General features: G+C 39.3%; 1 protein-coding gene across 9 annotated transcripts in view; it reads right to left on the bottom strand.

The window, feature by feature from the left end:
* LOC144370309 (uncharacterized) overlaps positions 1–20,216 on the bottom strand; it is a 116,292-nt gene that overhangs the window by 40,355 nt on the left and 55,721 nt on the right. For 2 of the 9 annotated variants that reach the window (XR_013430275.1, XM_078030985.1), the window contains exon 2: positions 2,462–2,573. The exons of 2 other annotated variants lie outside the window; for them this stretch is intronic. The gene's annotated coding sequence lies outside the window, so the exon portion shown is untranslated. Of the gene's footprint in view, positions 1–2,457; positions 2,574–2,747; positions 3,529–20,216 lie in introns of those variants that run through there. 5 more of the 9 variants (XR_013430279.1, XR_013430277.1, XR_013430280.1 and 2 more) reach the window with 5 other exon arrangements.

Here is a 20,216-nt window from a genome sequence, read left to right as displayed (position 1 = left end):
AGACCTGAACAAAATACAAATAAATCAACAATTTTTTTAATTTTACAATAATAAAATTCATAATATGCACTTCTGTCCTCCTTCTCCAAGATTTTGTTAAAACATCCCTTTTTCAATATTTTATTCCAGGGTTTAGCTCTCCCCCCACCCCCATGTTAATTAAGTAAGCTGTTTTTCAGAGCCAAAATCAAGTTCACTTAAGGGGCTGGGGTTGTGACTCGGTGGTAGAGCACTCGCCTAGCACAGGCAAGGCCCTGGGCTCAATCCTCAGCACCACATAAAAATAAATAAATAAAATAGGAGTATTATGTTCAACTACAACTAAAAAATAAATATTTAAAAAAAAAAACTTCACTTGAACACTGTGAACCAACATGACTAGGTCTGATATTTTGTAAAACACCAGACTTTAAACTGTTCATTTAGCCAAAATTTTCCTCTGCAACCTATAAAGCTGTCTTCTGTTAAAAAAATTAAATTGCATACTTTCTAAATATTTTTGCATTGATAATTTTAATTTTATCATGTGAATACAAGCTACCTTTTGGATTGTTTCTATTGTCTATATTCATTGGGTTTTATAATTTCCCTGTCACTTCTTGGCCACACCTACAAAGGAAGCTTCTAAACTGAAAGACTTGCTATTCCAACACTACCCCAGATTTCTTTTTTTTTTTTTTTTTTTTTTGGTTTTCTTTTTTTTTTTTAATTTATTTATTTTTTTTATTGTTGGTCGTTCAAAACCTTACACAGTTCTTAATACATCATATTTCACAGTTTGATTCAAGCGGGTTATGAACTCCCAACTTTACCCCGTATACAGATCCCCCAGATTTCTTTAAAACAATCTTTGCTTCTCTGCACCATCCTTCAGCAAGGCCTCCCTGTGGGGTAAGCCCCCATTCTTTTGGTAAAAATAAATGGTGCCATAGGCTCATTGTCTTGCTTGAGGCTTCACAGATAGACCATAACTATTAGTTGGAAGAAGATGACCTCAAAGAGTCTGCTTGGGAAATTTCAAAAACACAGGCTTTCAAAATCATGATTTCAATCTTAATCCTTGCTTTAGGACTTTAAATGATTTCAATCAGATTTTTTTCTCTGCTCCAACAGAAAAAAAAAAAAAGCAGGGGGTGGGGGCACCTACAGAATAGGAAAAAATCTTTGCCAACTACTTTTCTGACAAAGGATAAATATCTAGACTATATAAATAATTCCAAAAACTTACCACCAAAACCAACAAATAACTCAGTCAATAAATGAGCAAATGAATTAAACAGACAGTTCTCAAAAGAGGAATACAAATCATCAACAAGCATATTAAAAAAAAAAAGTCAGCATCTTTAGCAATTAGGGAAATGCAAGTTAAAACTACGCTGAAATTTCATCTTGCACCACTTAGAATGGCAGCCCTCAAGAATATAAATAAATGCTGGCAAGGATGTGGATGGAAAGGAACACTTATACACTACTGGTATGACCGTACATTAGTACAACCACTGTGGAAATCAGTACGGGGTTTCCTCAAAAGAGTAGACATGGAACCACCATGTGACCCAGACATACCTCCCCCTCCCCCCCCCCCCGTGTTTATCTAAAAGAACTGAAGTCATCATCCTCTAGCAATCCATGCACCCTCACTTTGTAGGTTTTCTCCTCATGCTCCTAGTTGTTTCCTTTGCTGTATAGTTTCCTTATTTGTGACAGTTTCCAAGAATCTGCAGGATAAAGGCCCATGATAGCTTTTTAATTGGATGTCATCCCATTTAGTAATTCTTGGTATTACTCCTTGAGTTTTAGGAGTCCTATGGAGGAAGTCGTTTCCTGAGTCTTTTTGTCAGAATGTTGACCTTATGCTTTCTTCCAGCAGTTGGAAAGTTTCTGGTCTGATTCTTACATCTTCTACCCATTTTGTGTTGAATTTTGTGCAGTGTGAGAAACAGGGATCTACTTTGGTCCTACATATGGATATCCATTTCTCCCGGCACCAACAGAGGTCTTTGGCACTTTTGTCAAGAATCAGATGACTGTTATCTGTGTGAATTTGTTGCTGTGTTTTCTATTTGATTCCATTGGTTAATGTGCTTTTTTGTTACTATAGTTCTGTAGGATAATTTAAAATTGGATATTGTGATACCTCCAGCATGGCTCCTTTTGCTTAGAGTTGCTTTGGCTGTTCTAGGTCTTTTTCATATGAATTTTAGGACTGTCTTTTCTAGTTCTGCCAATGGTATCTGTTCATACGCCTCAATATCAATAAAAATTCAAAAATGTCTCCCAATGATAGGAGCTTGCTCTTCCCCTCAGGGATGTACCACAATGAAAGTAAAAATCCCAATTATATTCCACTTAAACAAGAAATTTACACCTTTTCATTTTATATATATATATAAATACACACACACACACACACACACACACACACACATGATAGGATTAGAACAGAAATTCAAACACTTGCTGCTTGTCTTCCATTTGCTCTGCAAATCCAGGCTCCTCTAGCTTCTCTGCTTTGCCTAAGGCCATGGGCACACATCCCTTTGGACCTATCAGCAGGCTCCCTTGTTCTGTAGCTTTCATTTGGATTCAGTCAATGGTGAGTACCCAGAAAAAGATAAAAAGAGGGTTGTGAGGTTAGTATGGTCCTTGGGCTCCCTCCCTGGAGGTGGGCCCCAGACTAACTGCCTCTACCCCAGGTTACAGTCCCTGGAAAATAATCTCTTTTACACCCAAACCCCTCTCCTCACCTCTGTAGTTCTCGGGTGGTGTAGTCCCTGAGTCTGAACTATCTTAGCAGATCCTCCACCGTCAAGCCATGCCTTTATAAATGCTGCTGCAATAAATATGTCATATACTTCCCGATGGAATCCTGCCTCATACATCAAAGATGGGTTCCAATTTACCAAAGTGGCATTGTCGTTTACCTGTAGAAACATTATTTTGTTGCCATTGCTACACAGCTGTCAATGTCTTAGGATGAAATCTTAGGGAACACAGACACTGATTATTTAATGGGGTGGTGACCCAGGCAGCTGCTACAGTTCTCTTATTTGGGACAGTTTTCAAGTCTTCACAAGATAAAGGCCCACGGGTAGGTACTGGCCACTTTCAGCACTTTATCCCAAATTTGTGAAAGAATTCTTTTCATGCTGGCAAAGATATAAAGGAAGGGGGGGCGAATGTCAGCTCTTGGCTTCCACTGAAGAACAGAGAAGACCTAGTGTTGGTTGTCGCCATGTGAAACACTGATTCATCTGACAGTCAGACATGAAACACAGAGGTTGTTGTCATAAATCAAAAACCAATTTGTGAAATAGTTCATTCTGATTTTTTTTCCTCTCTATGAAACATTGATGAATATTATAAACAGGTATAACCAACAAGCAGTTGACATTAGAAATAACAAAAAAGTTTGTGGAACAATCTATTCTGTTGTTTTGTTTTGTTTTTTATCTGATGCGCATGTATTTCTCTGACATCTCTTTTAGACCAAGCACACCAATATGAGCCATTTCCCCTATTACAAAGTCAGGAGGGACTTAATCATTAAGGGCAGCTGCCAGGTTCTCCAGGAGTGTGTGTAGGTCTGTAGATACATGCCAGGCATTTTGACTGAGGCATAATACACTGGTCATCTGCACTTAGTAGTGGGTATGTGGTTTTGTTCCCACATATATGTTATTCTCTCTTAGAAGTTATTTCCAGAAATCAAAATAAGTGTACTTGCAACCCAAATAATACAGATGCACCTTCTTTAGAGACTAAAGTATATCTATAGTGAGTCATGGTCAGGTTCTTTATAGCACCGAGATAAAAACCTGTGGCTTTGTAGGGGATAGGAAAGGTAGCAGAATACAACAGTTACTAATAGGGCATTATGTAAAATTGTGGATGTGTAACCGACGTGATTCTGCAATCTTCATTTGGGGTAAAATTGGGAGTTCATAACCCACTTCAATCTAATGTATGAAATATGATATGTCAAGAGCTTTGTAATGTTGTGAACAACCAATAAAAAAAAACACAAAAAAAAACCTGTGGCATAGTAAGATAGTGCCTTATATGATAACAGGGTGTTATGGTTTAGATATGAGGTGGTTTTCCCCAAAAGCTCATGTGTGAAACATTGCGAGAACATTCAGAGGTTAAATTATTAGATTTTGAGAGCTGTAAACTAATTAGTGGATTAATCCACTGATGTGAGTTACCTGGTTGGTAACTGTTGGCCTGAAGTGTGTGCCTGGAGGAAGGAGATCATTCATTGGTGGAATGACTCTGGAGTTTATATTTTGTTCCTGTTGAATGAAGCATACCCGCTCCCCTCCCCAACCCCCACCTCTATTTCTCTCCCTTTCCCTCTCTCATTTCTAGCAGTCAGGCCCTGAGCTGCTTCCCTCTGCCATGCCCTTCCAACATGATGTTCTGCCTCACCTCGGACCCAGAGTTACAAAGTCCAACCATGGACAGAACCTCTTTTCCCCCTCTGAGTTGTTCTTATCAGATCTTTTGTTCACAGAGACACAGGAGCTGACTGACTAAAACATAAATTGGTCAGGAAAAGCTGAGTGGTTGCTTTATCTAACCTCACCATGTAGTTCAGAAGCCTTTACAGCTGGTCTGTGAGAGAAATTTTGAGAAGTTTAGAGATGCAGTCTAAAAAGCATTTGAATGTTGTGAGCAGAGCTTGTTGGGCAATTCTGGAGGGAGCACACGAGATCAGAATGCTAACAGGACTGCACAAGGTGAAGACTAAACTCAGAGGCCCAGGGGGAAGGAGGACTCTACTGGGATTTTGACTAGAGGCCATTCTGAGACTGAATTCCAAGGTGATGATAAATCTGGCAGAGATTTAAGGCAGCACAGTTCAATAGGTTGGGGGCCTGGATGGAACAAAAAGGTAGAATAACAAGGAAGTCAAAGCAGATATCAGCTCAATTCTTCTTGAGTGGGTGCTTCCACTGCTGCTGTGATCACCTCAAGACATCACAGCCCTGCTCCTCGACTCTTCCAAAACACCCTCTGACCAGGCCTTTGGTTCCAGACTGGGGATGCATCAGTGAACCTTATCCCCAAGCTCCAGCTTCTTGGACTGAGCAACTACTGGTTCCTTCAGCTCTCAGCCTTCAGACAGCCATTCTAGGACCCTCCAGCTGCTGGCCATGTAAGCTAATGTAATAAATCATTGATTGATTGATTGATTGATTGATTGATTTCTGTTGGTTCTAGAGAACTCTGATATAGGGTCAATCCTTGTATAGCAAAACTGTACCTCTAGGACCCTCTGCATGCCCACTGACCACTGGGGGTTCTTGGGGCTTTCGTTTATGTTATCTGATGTATAGTCTTGATAGTGTTTGCCATTTTATACTAAATCAAAATGAGAGTAGCCTTGCATTGAAGAAGTCATTGTCCAGTTTTCAAAGCCAGATCAGATTTTTTGGGAATATATTCATTCTCTTATCCAGTAGATTTGGATGCTCAGACTCTATTATTTACTAGCTGTGTGCCTTTGGTCAAAGTGTTGCACTTCACTAAGATTCAGTGACCTCATCTACAAGAGTATCCGAATCATAAAGTGAAATGTATTTAAAATATCGAGCACAGCACCTATTATATAGTGAGCACTCTGTAAGCATTAACTATTTTTGTCATTACATTATAATGCCCCGCAAGAGCTATAAATCCGAAGGTCAAACCTAAAAGAGTGATTTTACATTATGAATGCAGTGGATGATAAGAAGTACCTGGACGTAATTCTTTTATTCTTTAAAGCTGTCCCGGGATGAGTGAAGATCATAAGATCAATTTTATAGAGATTCTACTACAAAATTCTCTAGCAAGCCAGCAAAGTTCACCTTATGCACTGAAATTGAATATTTGTACTGATTACTCTAGACAAGGCAAAGAAAATGGATATAATAAAACTAGAAAAGCCAGAACCTAGAGAAACAGTTCTCGGTAGGGAATTTTATTTTAACCCTTAGATAGAAACAAGAAAAAGTTAAAACTTCACTATCTATGAAAGTGTGAAAAACTTGGGTAAAGAAGACTTAAATATTCATGTTAGACATTCCTTAGCTTCAGATGCATAATTCATGGTGTTATACTTTGACAGCATACCTTTAAAAAAATGTCATGCGGCAGATTGTACTTTTTAAAGAGAAATTCAGTATGATTTCCTATCCTCTATGCTCTTCTGCTATTTGACTTGGCACTCCCCCATCAAGAGATATTTATATTTTTTTACCCTTTGAAATCGAACTGTGCCCTGCAATTGCTTCGATTAACTCAATGTGGGAAATGCAATTCTGTGCCATTTGCAGATGTGATCATTAACTGCCCTAGCAACTACTATAGATTTAAAAAAAAAAAAAAAAAAAGTCTAAGCCAAATGGAGAAGCCAGGTGTTGGCCCTCAGTTGAGTATGGAGCTCCCGGCCCACAGTCATCATCAGCTGCCTGTGACTAGACAGCTAACCTGGATGTCAAGTCCAATCAAACTTTGAGATGATTCTATCTCCCACCTCCACTAGACTATAACCCAGGAGACTGCAGGGGAGAGCTGCCCACTGAGATCAGTCAACTCATATAACTGTAAGAGACAATAATAAACTGTTTGGTGCCAGGTCTCAGACTGCACTTGAATCACTGCAAGAGTGAAAGACCTGACAGGCCTTTAGCCAACCTCTCTCTTGGGCTACCCGTGAGACTCGCTCCTGCTCCTCTCTTCACCAGTCTGCCTCTGCCATGCCTGCTGCTCTGGTCTGTTTCCTTGCAGTTGGGATTTCCACCTTCTCCCTTTTCTTTTCCACAAATGTTCTTTCTGTCCTTGAATTGATCCCAGACCCCAGGGTCTCTATCCAGTCTTACTTCTTAAGTGTCTCAAATTGTGGAATGGAGGGACATGGCAGAGACAGGGATTGTGGAGGCTGCAGAGTAGCAAATGCCACCATTTTAGGCTCTGCAGAGCCTGGAGAACCCCATCAGTGGTGCCCCACCACTGGCTGACAGAGGGATCCAGTGTTGGGTCTGGTGTGTGGCACCAAGAAACCAGTGTGAACCAGTGAACAAGGCAAACTAGCCAGGCTGTCACCTCCCTCTGCCTGCAGGGTAAGTGGTCTGTGAGTGCCGAGGTCTTAGGAGGGGCCAGGCCACATACCTCACGGTGTGATTGCTCCCCATCCCTGTCTCTTCCCTGACCCCAGGGACAGGGCTCATAGAGCATGGGGGTAGGGACTGTTCCTGATGCACCCAGGGCTGCTGGTCATGCTGTCCAGCCTGGGGTTCAAGGCCTGATAATGATATATCAAAGGATGTAGCAATTTTCTGTTCTTGCTATAAGGGGTGGGGGTTGGGGGGAGCCCTGGCAATGTTTCTATTGGCTCTCACCCTTGATAACAACCAGCGCCAAGGTTACTAGTCCCTCCAGGATGTGGCAGCTGTTGAGCTCTCCCCAGCTCCTACACGTGTTGGGATGAAGTGTGAGTAAGGAGTGAAGGCAAAGACAAAAGCACATGGAGACAAGAACATGGCGGCAAATCATATAAATGGCTCCGTAGAGTGTTTTCAGAGGAGTGTGAAAGACAGGAATCAAAAGTAGAAATGAGCCTGGTGTGGTGGCGCAGGCCTGTAATCCCAGCAGCTCAGGAGGCTGAGGCAGGAGGATCACGAATTTAAAGCCAGCCTCAGCAAAAGCGAGGCACTAAACAACTCAGTGAGACCCTGTCTCTAAATAAAATACAAAATAGGGCTGGGGATGTGACTCAGTGGTCAAGTGCCCCTGATTTCAAACCCTGGTACCAAGAAAAAAAAAAGTATAAATGAGAGATGTGAAGGAAGTTAAATATGACTATAAGTATGAGGACATCTCTGGTAAGGAAGGTTGAAAAGAAAAGAGAATATTTTGGGATAAGAAAAGATTTTGTACGTTGAAAGAAGATTTTGTCCACAAGTGAAATGACTTCATTGTCTCAAAGTAGGAAAAGAAAGATAAGGGTAAAGTCAGAAGACTAAAGCCAGTTGCAGAGAGTCGGAGTAAGACATAGAAGGTTTGTGGAGGACGAAGTTTGGCATGTGTAACGTATTGGGCAAAAGAAATGAAAAAGAGCAGAAAACACAGCATCAAAGAGGAAAGGGCTAGAAAGAGCATCAGGGAATGCACCACTCCTCGGGAAACAAGGCGGAGATCATCAAGGAAGAAGCAGGGAGGGGTGCTGTGGGCCCAGGATGTGACACCCTGCCTGCCTCACTGTACCTTCCTTTCCTCTGGGGCAAGCACCCACTACAGCTTTGTCACCTGGGCTGGGCATTTTGCAGTGACCTATTTACCTCCATAATTACAGGTTTCTGCCTCCAGCAGAGGGTGAGGAATTTCATAGGAGCAACAATCCTGACCTACAATAGGGAAGAAGGTCCCCAGAATATAGATGCCAAGGCCTAGGCCCATATCCGGGTGATAGGTGGCAGACAGGCATGAGCAGTGGGAACAAGAGGTGGAGGGATAGTTCTGTGGACTGGGCCTCCTGTGTTGCCCCCTCCCCACAAGCTTTCTTTTGAAAGGCAGCTTGCCTGAGGCCACTCTGGCCCTGGCTGACTTTAGTCAATAGGATTTGCTGCATTTCTCAGCAAACATCTTGTTATCTGCAGAAGAAATGCAGGCCCAAAAGTCTCCTCCTTGCTAATAAGGACAAGGTTTACCCTGAAGGGGGGACTTTTGTGACCCTTATACAGACCAGATTCCAGCACTCAGGGACACAGGATAATTAGAAGCAAAGTCCCCAACCCTAGAATCTATAAGAACTGATTGCCTCAGGCCAAAGGGACTCAGAGTTGACTTGGATCTTTAACATTTCATTAAAATAGTAAAATCTCCCCTCCAAAGGATAAGAACATGTGTAGTATGGACTTGAAATTCTGATGCAATCCTGCCATCATTTGAAAGTTAAGAGGTGGACCTGGGAGGGACTATGGAAACTTCCCTGGGAACCCTAATAAAATAGGAGGGCAGGAGGGGTGCACCATTCTTTTCCTCTCTAAGAGGATTCACATTATTCCCTTCCTCCCTTGAAAGAGTTCCCCTTTCCCCTTTCTCTCCTGTATTAAACTCATGCCTGTTACTTTGTGCAACCCATTTGAAATCTTCCCTGTATGGTCACAAGAATCAGTGACAGAGGATATCTGCATTTACTTTGGCTCCACAGACAGCATGGCTCTGTATCACAGGCAGAAAAATGAAATAGAATTTGCAGGCTTTCAACATCTCCAATTGGGAAGGAAGGAGGTCCTGTACTCAGGACAACCTGTGACAGCACATAGGGCCAGAACACTGAGCCAGGGAAGGGTGGAGTACCCGGTCACTGTGCTTAAGGCCAGAGCCCTTTGGGATGGTAGACAGGTTCTAAATTGAGAAGGACAGAATACATGCCTCACTCTCTCACATGCACTTTGTCTTTCTTTTCCAAATGGGTGCCCAGATGTTCATACCCTGAGATTCACCCTCCAGAGAAATTGGGATTATTTTAAAGCAGAGGATTTAAGAAAAGGAAATCAGTTTGTTCTCTGCAATACAACTTGACCCCTACATTAAATATTGAGTCTTATTCTCTAAATGGGAAGAAAAATGGCATTTCTTCTGCTGTTTTTGTCATTGTTGTTTTTGTTGTACCAGGGATTGAACTCAGGGGCATTTAATCATGAGCCACATCCCCAGACCTTTTTTTTTTTTTTTTTTTTTTTTTAATGCAGAGTCTCACTAAGTTGCTTAGGGCCTCTCTAAATTGCTGAGGCTGGCCTAAAACTTGTGATCCTCCTGCCTCAACCTCCCAAGTCCCTGGGATCACAAACATGTGCCACCACAAAAATTGGTTACTCAAGGGTTGTTTTCTTAAGCAATTATTCAAGGACTAACCCTCAAACTCACTTAGGACTAAAAGGAAAAAAAATGATCTTCTCCTTAGAGGATCCTAAAAAGGGGGATGAACAGTGGTGGTGGCTGACCTAGACCTGTCCCACAGCAACAAGTGGCCATCTGAACCAATGACTCAGTGTCAGCCATGATTGGCACGCTGGCTTCTTTGTATGTTAAGTGCATTTATGAAACGGAAAGCTTGGGAAAGCACCCTATCAAACGGATGTCTGCCAAGCTATAACTGTTTGGAAGAACAACTTTTTTCAGGTTTATGTTTGTGAGCTTTGAATTGTATCATGACTATCATCTTTGAGTAAACAGAATTGGATGTGCCCAAATACTTGGCATTGCAAACTGTGCCACTCTTATCATTATGAACTGAACATGCTTTTACTCTTATTAATTTCATTTTGTATTTTCCATGTAAAAGTGTGCTATCTATTAATATTTTCCAGAAGTATGACTTCTAATAGAACATTCTGTAGTAACTTGAGCTAATAAGCCATCACCTACCGGACAGATAGGACTCCCAGTTCTAAAACTGACCCCAAATAAATGGAAGGGATAACTGTGAATTACAAAAGTTAAAATTAATTCCCACTTCAAGACTGGTGTAACTGACCTTCTGGTTTTTCGTCAACCAAAATATGGAGACCAAAGGCAAAGAAAATATGAGGGCTAACAAAATAGCCAATATTTTGCCCTTTGCCTTCTGGGGTCAAGCAAGACTCGGGGATTCACAGGATCCCTCCAGCGACCCAAAAATTCCAGTGAGTCACTCAACCTCCAAATCAGGGCAATCATAAGAACCCTAGAGAATAAGGATAACTTGTGTACATTTTATAAAGAAGAGTGTCACTTGAAAGAGAAATGCCCCTAACACTATTAAGGCAAGCCTCATATGGTCAGTAAGACCCTGACCCATCTTGGAAGATGGCATAATGGGTAAGAAAAAATACAAAAGGAACACAAGAGGCTTCTCACAAGTTCCTAAAATGACCCTGAGGAGTCTCAGCTGACCTCAACAGCAGCAAGGAAAGAGGTTAATTTTAGCCAGCATAGGGTCACCTACTTGGTCTTAAACACTCAATAGGAAAGTATAACCAAAGATAAATTTACTAATGTGCAGGTAAAAGAAAAGTCAAAAAACAGTCATGCGTGGATTTACAAGAGAAAAAACAATGGCCCTTTCAAATGTAGTTTAAGATGTGCATTTGTACCCTTCCTACCAAAAGTAAAATGGGGTCTAAACATAAGTACCTGATGATAACCATCAACAGAGACTCATAAAATCATGTTTGTCCTGAGCTAATTCAAGTATGATCTAACAGACATGTTTTTCAATAAAATTCTAGATCCTGGGGCTGGGGATGTAGCTTAGTGACAGAGTATTTATCTAGTATGTATGAGGCCCTGGGTTCAATTCTCAGTACCAAAACAAAACAAATCATTTAGAATAAAACTCTAGATCCTGAGATGTATAAAGATGGAAAACTATTAAAGCTTACTTACCTACCTTCACCTGGCTATTACTACTATTAGGACCTTTGGCTACTATACTTCTTAATCTCCCAGTAAAAACTGTATCTTTCAGATTGCAGTAGTCCCCTTATAATGTACCCAGACTCTGAGTTGCTTCAAAGACTTGCCTCCAGGTTAGCCCTTCTGAAATAACATATGGCAGACCATTCCTGTACACTGACCTGCCTGCATACCATGGTGGAGGCCCTCACTGCCTTACAACAACAGGTCAATTCCCTGGCTGCCATGGTCCTACAAAACAGGTGTCGACCTCCAGATGTCCTTGAAGTTTACTGGAGACTATCAATTTCTCGTGCCTGAGTCCCCACTGCCATCATTATCTGTATTAAATCAAGTCACCATACCATCCAATACCTCCTCTTAGGCTAAAGGAAAGACCCTAAACCTACCTATCCTAACCCCTGGACAGCAACAACCAGAGAGCAGCCAAAGAGATGATCTGATGCCATCAATCCAAAGGACTTCAGAGTTCCCAGTCTTTGAGAGGGGAGGGTGAGAGTAGACAAGTAAACAAACATGAGAAAGGGAGGCAAGAAAAGGAAGTCCAGGCTCCATCCCTGGGCAGCATGAAACTGGCCATTTCACTTCTGAGGGCCACAGTTCTCTGTCAATCAAAGAAAATGTGTGGCCTGTGCTGAGGAACTCGTCAACACAGCAAAACTGGCACAGGCCACTACAATTAAGTGAAAAATGGCTGTACCTGTCCCAAGTGAATAATTCATGGGATGACAGGATCCCAAGCAGTTCACAAAAGCCCACAACTCAGAAAACACAGGCTACCTCCTCTCTTAGGGAGTTCTATATCACATTCTTTGGAGCATACTTTCATTTCAGTAAATGAACACTTCATTCTTATTTTATCTGTGTCTCTTAAATGAAATCTTTCTTTTGGGGAGATAAGAATTGAGGAGTCCTTTACCCAGTAACAGTCATAGCAGGGATATCCAGGCCCTAATGGTACACCTGTTTTTTTTTTTGAGGGCAATGAGACTATTTTAGCATTATAAGTAAGGCACATATTGTACTCTTTTTTAAATAGTTTTTTAAATATCTTTTTTAGTTGTAGATGAACACAATACCTTTATTTTATTTGTTTATTTTTATGTGGTGATTGAACAATTCAGGACTAGCTACTGAATCCCCCTGACCAAAAAAACAAACAAACAAACAAAACAAACAACAAACAAATCCCCAAACAAATAGAAAAATAATGACGTATGCACTGAGCCACAACATGGGCTAATAGTTAACAAGCCATGAGTCGGAGCAGGAGAGAAGGAAAAGGCACAGACCACACTTTTAATGCCTAACAAGCTATGAGTTAAGGCCCAAGACTGCATTTGCCTTTTGTCCCCATTGTAGTGACACCAAAGGCCACAGGAAAACAAATGAGGAATTACAAAGATTAACAACAAAAACCCACCTAAAATCATTAATGAAAACACCTAATTTATTTACATATTTATTTTGAGGTACTGGGGATGAACCTAGGGGAGCTTTACCACTGAAACACATTACCAGTGCTTTTTTATTTCTTATTTTGAAACAGGTTGCTGAGGCTGGCCTTGAACGTGCAATCTTCCTTCTCAGCCTTCAAGTGTCAAATTTAAAATGTTGTATGAGGTATTACAATTCGGTGTTTATATGGGAAAAAGAGAATTGTACCTTTTCTTACTATTTATAACAAATAAAATTCAAAACATTAACATTCAAACCTATAGTGTAGTAAATGAGAATTTTTCTAGAAACATTTTGAGTGTAACCTGGTAATTTTAGTGGAGGCATCTAGTCAATTCCATAGTTATAATTCTTATGTGGGCTAAATTTTGGTCGGTGCTTCTTATTTTCATGGACTAATATCATGCTTTCCTCTTTCAATGTCACAGAAAGCTAGTAACATGATACACCAATATTGGAATGGTATTTGAAAGGAAAATGAAAATTAAAATGGGAGATATCATTTCTCATACATTAGACTGGTAAATTTCCAAACGTTTTATAATATACTTCATTGTCAAGACTGAAGAAAATGGCACTTGAGTACTTTGTAGAACTGGACAGATACTGGTACAACTTTTGTAGAGGGGAATTTCTCAAAGTTTAGCAAAATTATTTAGGCATTTATCTTTTGACCAATAATCCCTCTTCCAGGAATCTACTCCCAAAATAAATTGGCACAAAGCTTGGCAACACAGTATTGCTTGTATTGGAGAGGGCCCGGTCACTGACCTATTCCTGTTTTGACTTCATCTTGCCTTTGACTTTTCTTTCTTCCTTCTGAGTTGGCCTGAGCCATTCCTTTCTACAGTCACCTTTGATTCCAGGAACAACAGGTCTCATAGATAAACAACTCCTGACAAGAGTTGAAACTCTGCCCAAAGCCAACAAGTACCTTCTTTTTGTGACAAGGCCCCGACCTGACCAATCCTGAGATGATGGTTGATGTTCTAGTCAACATTTTTTTCATTGTGACCAAAATAGCTGAAAAGAGCAACTTAGGGGAGAAGAGTTTGCTTTGGCTCATACTCTTCAGAGGTTCAGTCCTTGGTTGGCTGACTTCCTAGCTCTCAGATGGAAGTGAGGCAGACATCATGGTGGAAGGGCGTGGTAGAGGGAAACAGCTCAGGACATGGCACACAAGAAGCAGAGAGAGAGTTCTGCTCACCAGGGACAAAATACAAACCCAAAAATACACCCCCAGTGACTTCCTTCCTCCAGTCACACCCTGCCTGCCTACTGTTGCCACCCAGTTAATCCATACCAGTAATTAATCCCTTGATATTGTTAAAGTTCTCATAACCCAATCATTTCACTTCTGAACTTTCTTGCATTGCCCTACACATGAGCTTTTGGGGGACAACTCATATCTAAACCAAAATAATGAACCAGACCACGTCTGAGATCACTTGCTTTGGCAGCTGTGCAGGCCCCAGGGCTATGCAAACCCCCAACCCTTGCCCTCATTTCCCTGTCTGCAAAACCTCAAAGCCATGGTCAGTTCCTCAAAGACAAGACTAAGGACATGGATTTTCCTCATCTTCTCAGTATAACTACAGTGATTAAAACTCCTTTCCTATTTTTCGTCATTATTTTTCCATTTGTTTGGGGGTTTGTTCGTTTGTTTGTTTTGTTTGTTTGTTTGTTTGTTTGCTTGTTTTTTGGTCAGGGGGATTCAGTAGCTAGATCTGAATTGTTCAATCCTCATACTCAAGCCTCTAATCTAGGACTCCAGTAACAGTATTAGCAAAAGATTGGAAATAACCCAATTATCAACAGGAAGACTGGTTGAATAAACTTTGGGACATCCACTCAATTGAAGCCGTGTATCTATAAAAATGAATAAGGAAGCGGGGCATGATGGCACACACCTGTAATCCTGAAACTCCAGAGGCTGAGGTAGGAAGATTGCAAGTTCAAGGCCAGCCTCAGCAACTTAGTGAGGACCTACGCAATTAGCAAGACCCTGTCTCAAAATAAAAAATAAAAGGGGCTGGGGATGTGGCTCAGTGATCAAGCACCCCTGGGTTCAATCTTCAGTACAAAAAAAAAAAAAAGAAAGAAAAAACTATATATATGTATACTACATAGAATAGGCTTTATTTTATCTTTTAGTAAAAAAAACAAGGTGCTGAAAATGCATATAAGATAATGCCTTTTGTAATAAATGTAAAAATGAGAATATAAATGTAAAACTATGAAATTTCTTTATCTGCAAAATTAAATACTGATTTTTAAACCAATATAAATAGTTATGTACAAAGAGAAAGAGAAAATAGAAAGCAGGAAACAAATGTATGTGACTTTTCTGCATAGTCTACACTGAAGTTTGACTTTGAAGGCATAGAGATGTTTTACACAGTAATAATAATATTAACTTTAAAAGATATCCCTAAAATTTGAAAACGGAAATGAATTTATATAATTCATAGTTTTTGGTATTTTGATTGTATAACCTTTAGTAATATACTTTAAATGCCAAAAAAACTGAAAAACTACAAGATAATATAGATTTCATTCATTAGCCTTCTTGGAACATTTTTTAATAAAATGGAATAAAGTTGCTATTCAAACTAACACTAACCCAATTTTTTTTTATGAAACTATTTTGACGATATAATGAAGGTCCCAGATTCATTGCTCTTAAAATCAAAATATGATCATGGTGGGCTTCACTTAATCACTGAGCCCTATAAAAGTACAGTTTTCTCCAGTAGGTGCAGAAGAGAAAGTCAGAGCATCCCTCAGTTGTCTGGTCTGGGAAAAAGCGAACCTCTTTATAGTAAACTTCTGGTGGCACAAGGAGCTGAGAGCAATTCCCAACCGACAGCTAGAAGAAAAATGAAGATCTAAGTTCTGCAATCACAAGAGAGTTGATCCTACCAATAACCAGAGAACCTGGAAAAAGATCTGGATCCCAGAAGGGAATGGCAGCCCCAGGCAACACCTTGAGTTCAGCCTAGTCACACCTTAAGCAGAAAATCCAGTCACTCCATGCCATGGCTTACAAACTTCTAAAAGCTGCCAAGATAATGAACCTGTGTTGTTTTAAGCCATTAAAATTGGTAGCAATTTGCTGCACAGCATTAGAAAACTAATGCACTGAATGAAGAAATTGCTCATATATGGAGTTCATTTAAACCTTTGTCGTCAGTAGCATCATGAATAGCCTTCAAACTGTCCATGCAAAGATGCTCTGGAATTTGTTTGTGTAATGGAACATTTCATTTATGACACAAAAATTATATTTATTGATCCAATTATATGCATATTCTTGTGGCTAATAAACATACATATATATTCACATACATATATGTAAAGTGGACACTTGAAAAATGTTTCAGAGTTGCTATGGTCTGAATGTTTTTGTGTTCCCTCCAAACTCACGTGTTGATGTTGGCTTAGGAACTGACTTCCTTCACAAGACTCCAAAAGCACAAGAAGTAAAATCAAGAATCAGCAAATGAGATGGCATCAAACTAAAAAGCTTCTACACAGCAAAGGAAACAATCAAGACTGTGAAGAGAGAGCCCACAAATGGGAGAAAGTCTTTGCCACGTGAACCTCAGATAGAGCCTTAATCTCCAGGATATATAAAGAACTCAAAAAAAATTAATACCAAAAATCACTTAACCTAATCAATAAATGGGCAAAGGAACTAACTAGGCACTTCGCAGAAGAAGAAATACAATTGGCCAATATATGAAAAAAATGTTCAACATCTCTAGCAATTAGAGAAAAGCAAATTTAAACTACATGGTGATTTCATCTCACTCTAGTCAGAATGTCAATTATCAGGAATACAAGCAACAATAAATACTGGCAAGGATGTGGGGGGGGGGGAAGTCCCACATTATTGGTGGGACTGCAAACTGGTGCAACCACTCCGGAAAGCAGAATGGAAATTCCTTAGAAAACTTGGAATGGAACCACCATTTGACCCAGTTATTCCACTCCTCTGCATGTACCCAAAGGATTTAAAATCAACCTACTACAGCGATGATGCCACAACAACATTTATAGCAGCTCAATTCACAATAGCTAAACTTTTAAACCAACCTAGGGTGCCCTTCAACAGATAAATGGATAAAGAAAACATGGTAATTATACACAATGGAATATTACTCAACCATAAAGAGAAATGAAATTATGGCATATGCTGGTAAATGGATGGAACTGGAGACATCTTGCTAACTGAAATAAACCAATCCCAGAAAACCAAAGGCCAAATGTTTTCTCTGATATTCAGATGCTAACTCACAATAAGGGAGGAATAGGGAAGAAGAGAAGTACTTTGCATTAGACAAAGGGGAATGAAGGGAAGGGAGGGGGAATGGGAGTAGGCAAGTCAGTAGAATGAATTGGACAATACATTCCTATGTTCATACATGAATACACAACCAATAGAACTCTACATCATGTACAACCTGAAGGATGGGAAGTTATAGTTCATTTATAAATTAAAAAATTTTTAAAAATTCACATGTGGAAATCCTCACCTCCAAGGTGATGGTGTTAAGAGGCAGGACCTTTGGAAGGAATGCCCTTATAAAAGAGGACCTAGAGAGATTCTTTGCCATCACCGTGGAAAAGCACAACTGTAAAACATCATTTATGAACCAGAAAGCTGGTCCTGGCCAGATACCAAATCTGCTGGCACCTTAATCTTGAACTTCTCAGCCTCTAGAATTGTAAAAACTAAATTTCTGTTGTTTATAAACTATTCAGTCTATGCATTCTTTAATAGCAGCCCAAACAAATTAAGATATTAATCAATAGAAGAAACTTAAAATATTTTAAATTCCAATTCATGAGTATATGAGTTTATGAAGCCAAAATTTCATGAAATATCCTCTTTCTGCTAACTGCCTAAGATAATACCTAATTCTGTAATTAAATAGTTTAATTCTAATATCTTAACATTTGATGGGGGAATCAAATGCTAAATAAGCCAGGAAACATGGAAAATTTTAAATAACTACATCTGAAGTTACATGGATTGTATATTCTCAAAGAGTTCATATTTTAAAATTCATAAATTTTACATGTCATTTACTGCTTCTTTCACCCTTCCATTTTATTTTATTAAAATGGGAGAAATTGAGAGAAAAGACACAAGGAAAAGAGGAAATTCAGAACAGAAAAAAACAAGATGTTTGGTGAACTTTTCCTATTATCTCTAAATTTTTGAATAATGCCCCCAAAACTGAAACATCAGTAAATAGTGAAGTTCTTTCCACCATGTGAAAAATGATGGGGTAGAAAAGACCTTGGTATAATAAAGATCTGTTGGGAAAACCAATGCAGATGGAGGAAGAGTAGGAGAGAGAATGGTAATAGGTGAACCTGGAGTCATAGCCAGAGACTAGATCATGCAGACTCCAAAGACCACAAGCATTTTACTCTTGACTCTTAAGATTTTACTCTGATGGATTTGGAAAATATCATGCTAAGCAAAATAATCCCAAAAAATAAAGGCCAAATGTTTTCTCTGATATGTGGACGCTGATCCATTATAGGGTGGGAAGGTGGCATGGGAAGAATGGAGGAACTTTGGATTGGGCAGAGGGGTGTGAGGGGAGAGGAGGGGGCATGGGGGTAGGAAAGATGGTGGATGTCTGATGTCTAGGTACATGTCTGATTGCACAAATGGTGTGACGCTACATCATGTACAACCAGAGAAATGAAAAGTTGTGCTCCGTTTGTGTAAAATGAATCAAAATGCATTCTGCTGTTGTGTATAACGAATTAGAACAAATTTTAAAAAAAAGATTTTACTCTGGATTCCCAAGGGAAATCATTAAAAGATTTTAAGTGGAGAGAAATATAATCCAATCTACACTTTAAAAAGTTTACTCTGGCTGCAATGTTATTAGAATTGATTCAGGTTTAGAAGATAAGACAGAAATTTAAAATTGAGGATAAGAGAGGCATATGATAGTGACTTACACTCTGTGGACAGTAACTAGAAAGAAGTGACCATTTTCAAGATACAGGTTGAGTATACCTTATCCAAAATTCTTGACACCCAAGGTGTTTCAGACTTTTTTTTCATATTGGAATATTTACCTATACATAATGACATATCTTGGGAACTGGACCAAAATCCAAACACAAAATTTATTTGTTTCATGTATACCTTGTAAACATAGCCTGAAATTTTTTCTAATTTTTATTATAATTATTAACATATTAATTGTACAAATGAATGAGATTCACTGTTATATTTCCATACATGCATGTATCATGTATCATCCATCAACCTTGTTCCCTTAGTTTATGCTTGTCTTGGAAGGTCTTTATTTCTTCTTCAATTTTGAAAGATGGCCTTGTTGAGTACAGTAATGTTGGTTGCATTTCGGGACTTGAACTACTTCATTCCATGTCTCCAGATCTTTGGAGTTTCTGTTAATAAATCTTCCATTAGTCTAGTAAGTTTGCCTCTGAGTATGATTTGGCACTTTTTTCTTGTTTAATATTTCTTTGTCCTGTGTTTTGACAGTTAAACTATATTGTACGTGGAGAGGTTTTTTCCTGATCATATCTACTTGAGACTCTAAATGCCTCCTGAACTTGAATGTCCATGTCTTTCCCAAGATTAGGGAAATTTTATGCCATTATTTCATTAAAGAGGTTATTTACGTCCTCAATTTTTAGTTCTTCTTTTTCAGGGACACCTACATGTCAGATGTTTGATTTTTTAATAGTTTCCCAGAGATATTAAATACTTTCTTCTTTCTTTCTCTCTTTCTTTCTTTCTTTATTTATTTATTCGTTTATTTATTTATTTTTCTCTGAATGTAATATATTGAAAGACCCTTCAAGCTCTGTTTGATCTAGTCTGTTCTTTTTTAATATCTCTGTCTCTTTACTCAACTTGTCATTCATACCCTGTGTTGTCTTCCTTATTTTATTCAACTATTTACTTGCATTTTCTTGGATTTAATTGAGCTTTTTAAAAATCATTCTTTTGAATTGTTTATCCAAAATGTCACCTACTTTGATATCTTTGAAATCTATTATGGAGCTTCAGGAGGTGCCATATACTTTGTTTTTCATATTTCTCGATATTTCTTGAGTTTCTATGTTGAGATTTGAATATCTGCTGAGATGGGTATCTCTTCCACTTTCATGTGATAACCTTCTTGGAAAGTGGCTTTCTCCTGATGATCTGTCTTAGGGTAGGGTTCAGCAGGTACTCTTGAGTTTACTTCCCACTGAACATGACAGTGTAATCTTTGTATAGCTTCTTTGCTTGTTAGTTGTGGATT

This window comes from Ictidomys tridecemlineatus, chromosome 14 (assembly GCF_052094955.1).
Source record: "Ictidomys tridecemlineatus isolate mIctTri1 chromosome 14, mIctTri1.hap1, whole genome shotgun sequence".
NCBI classification, from domain to species: Eukaryota; Metazoa; Chordata; class Mammalia; order Rodentia; family Sciuridae; genus Ictidomys; species Ictidomys tridecemlineatus.
This window is presented reverse-complemented; position numbering and strand designations above follow the sequence as displayed.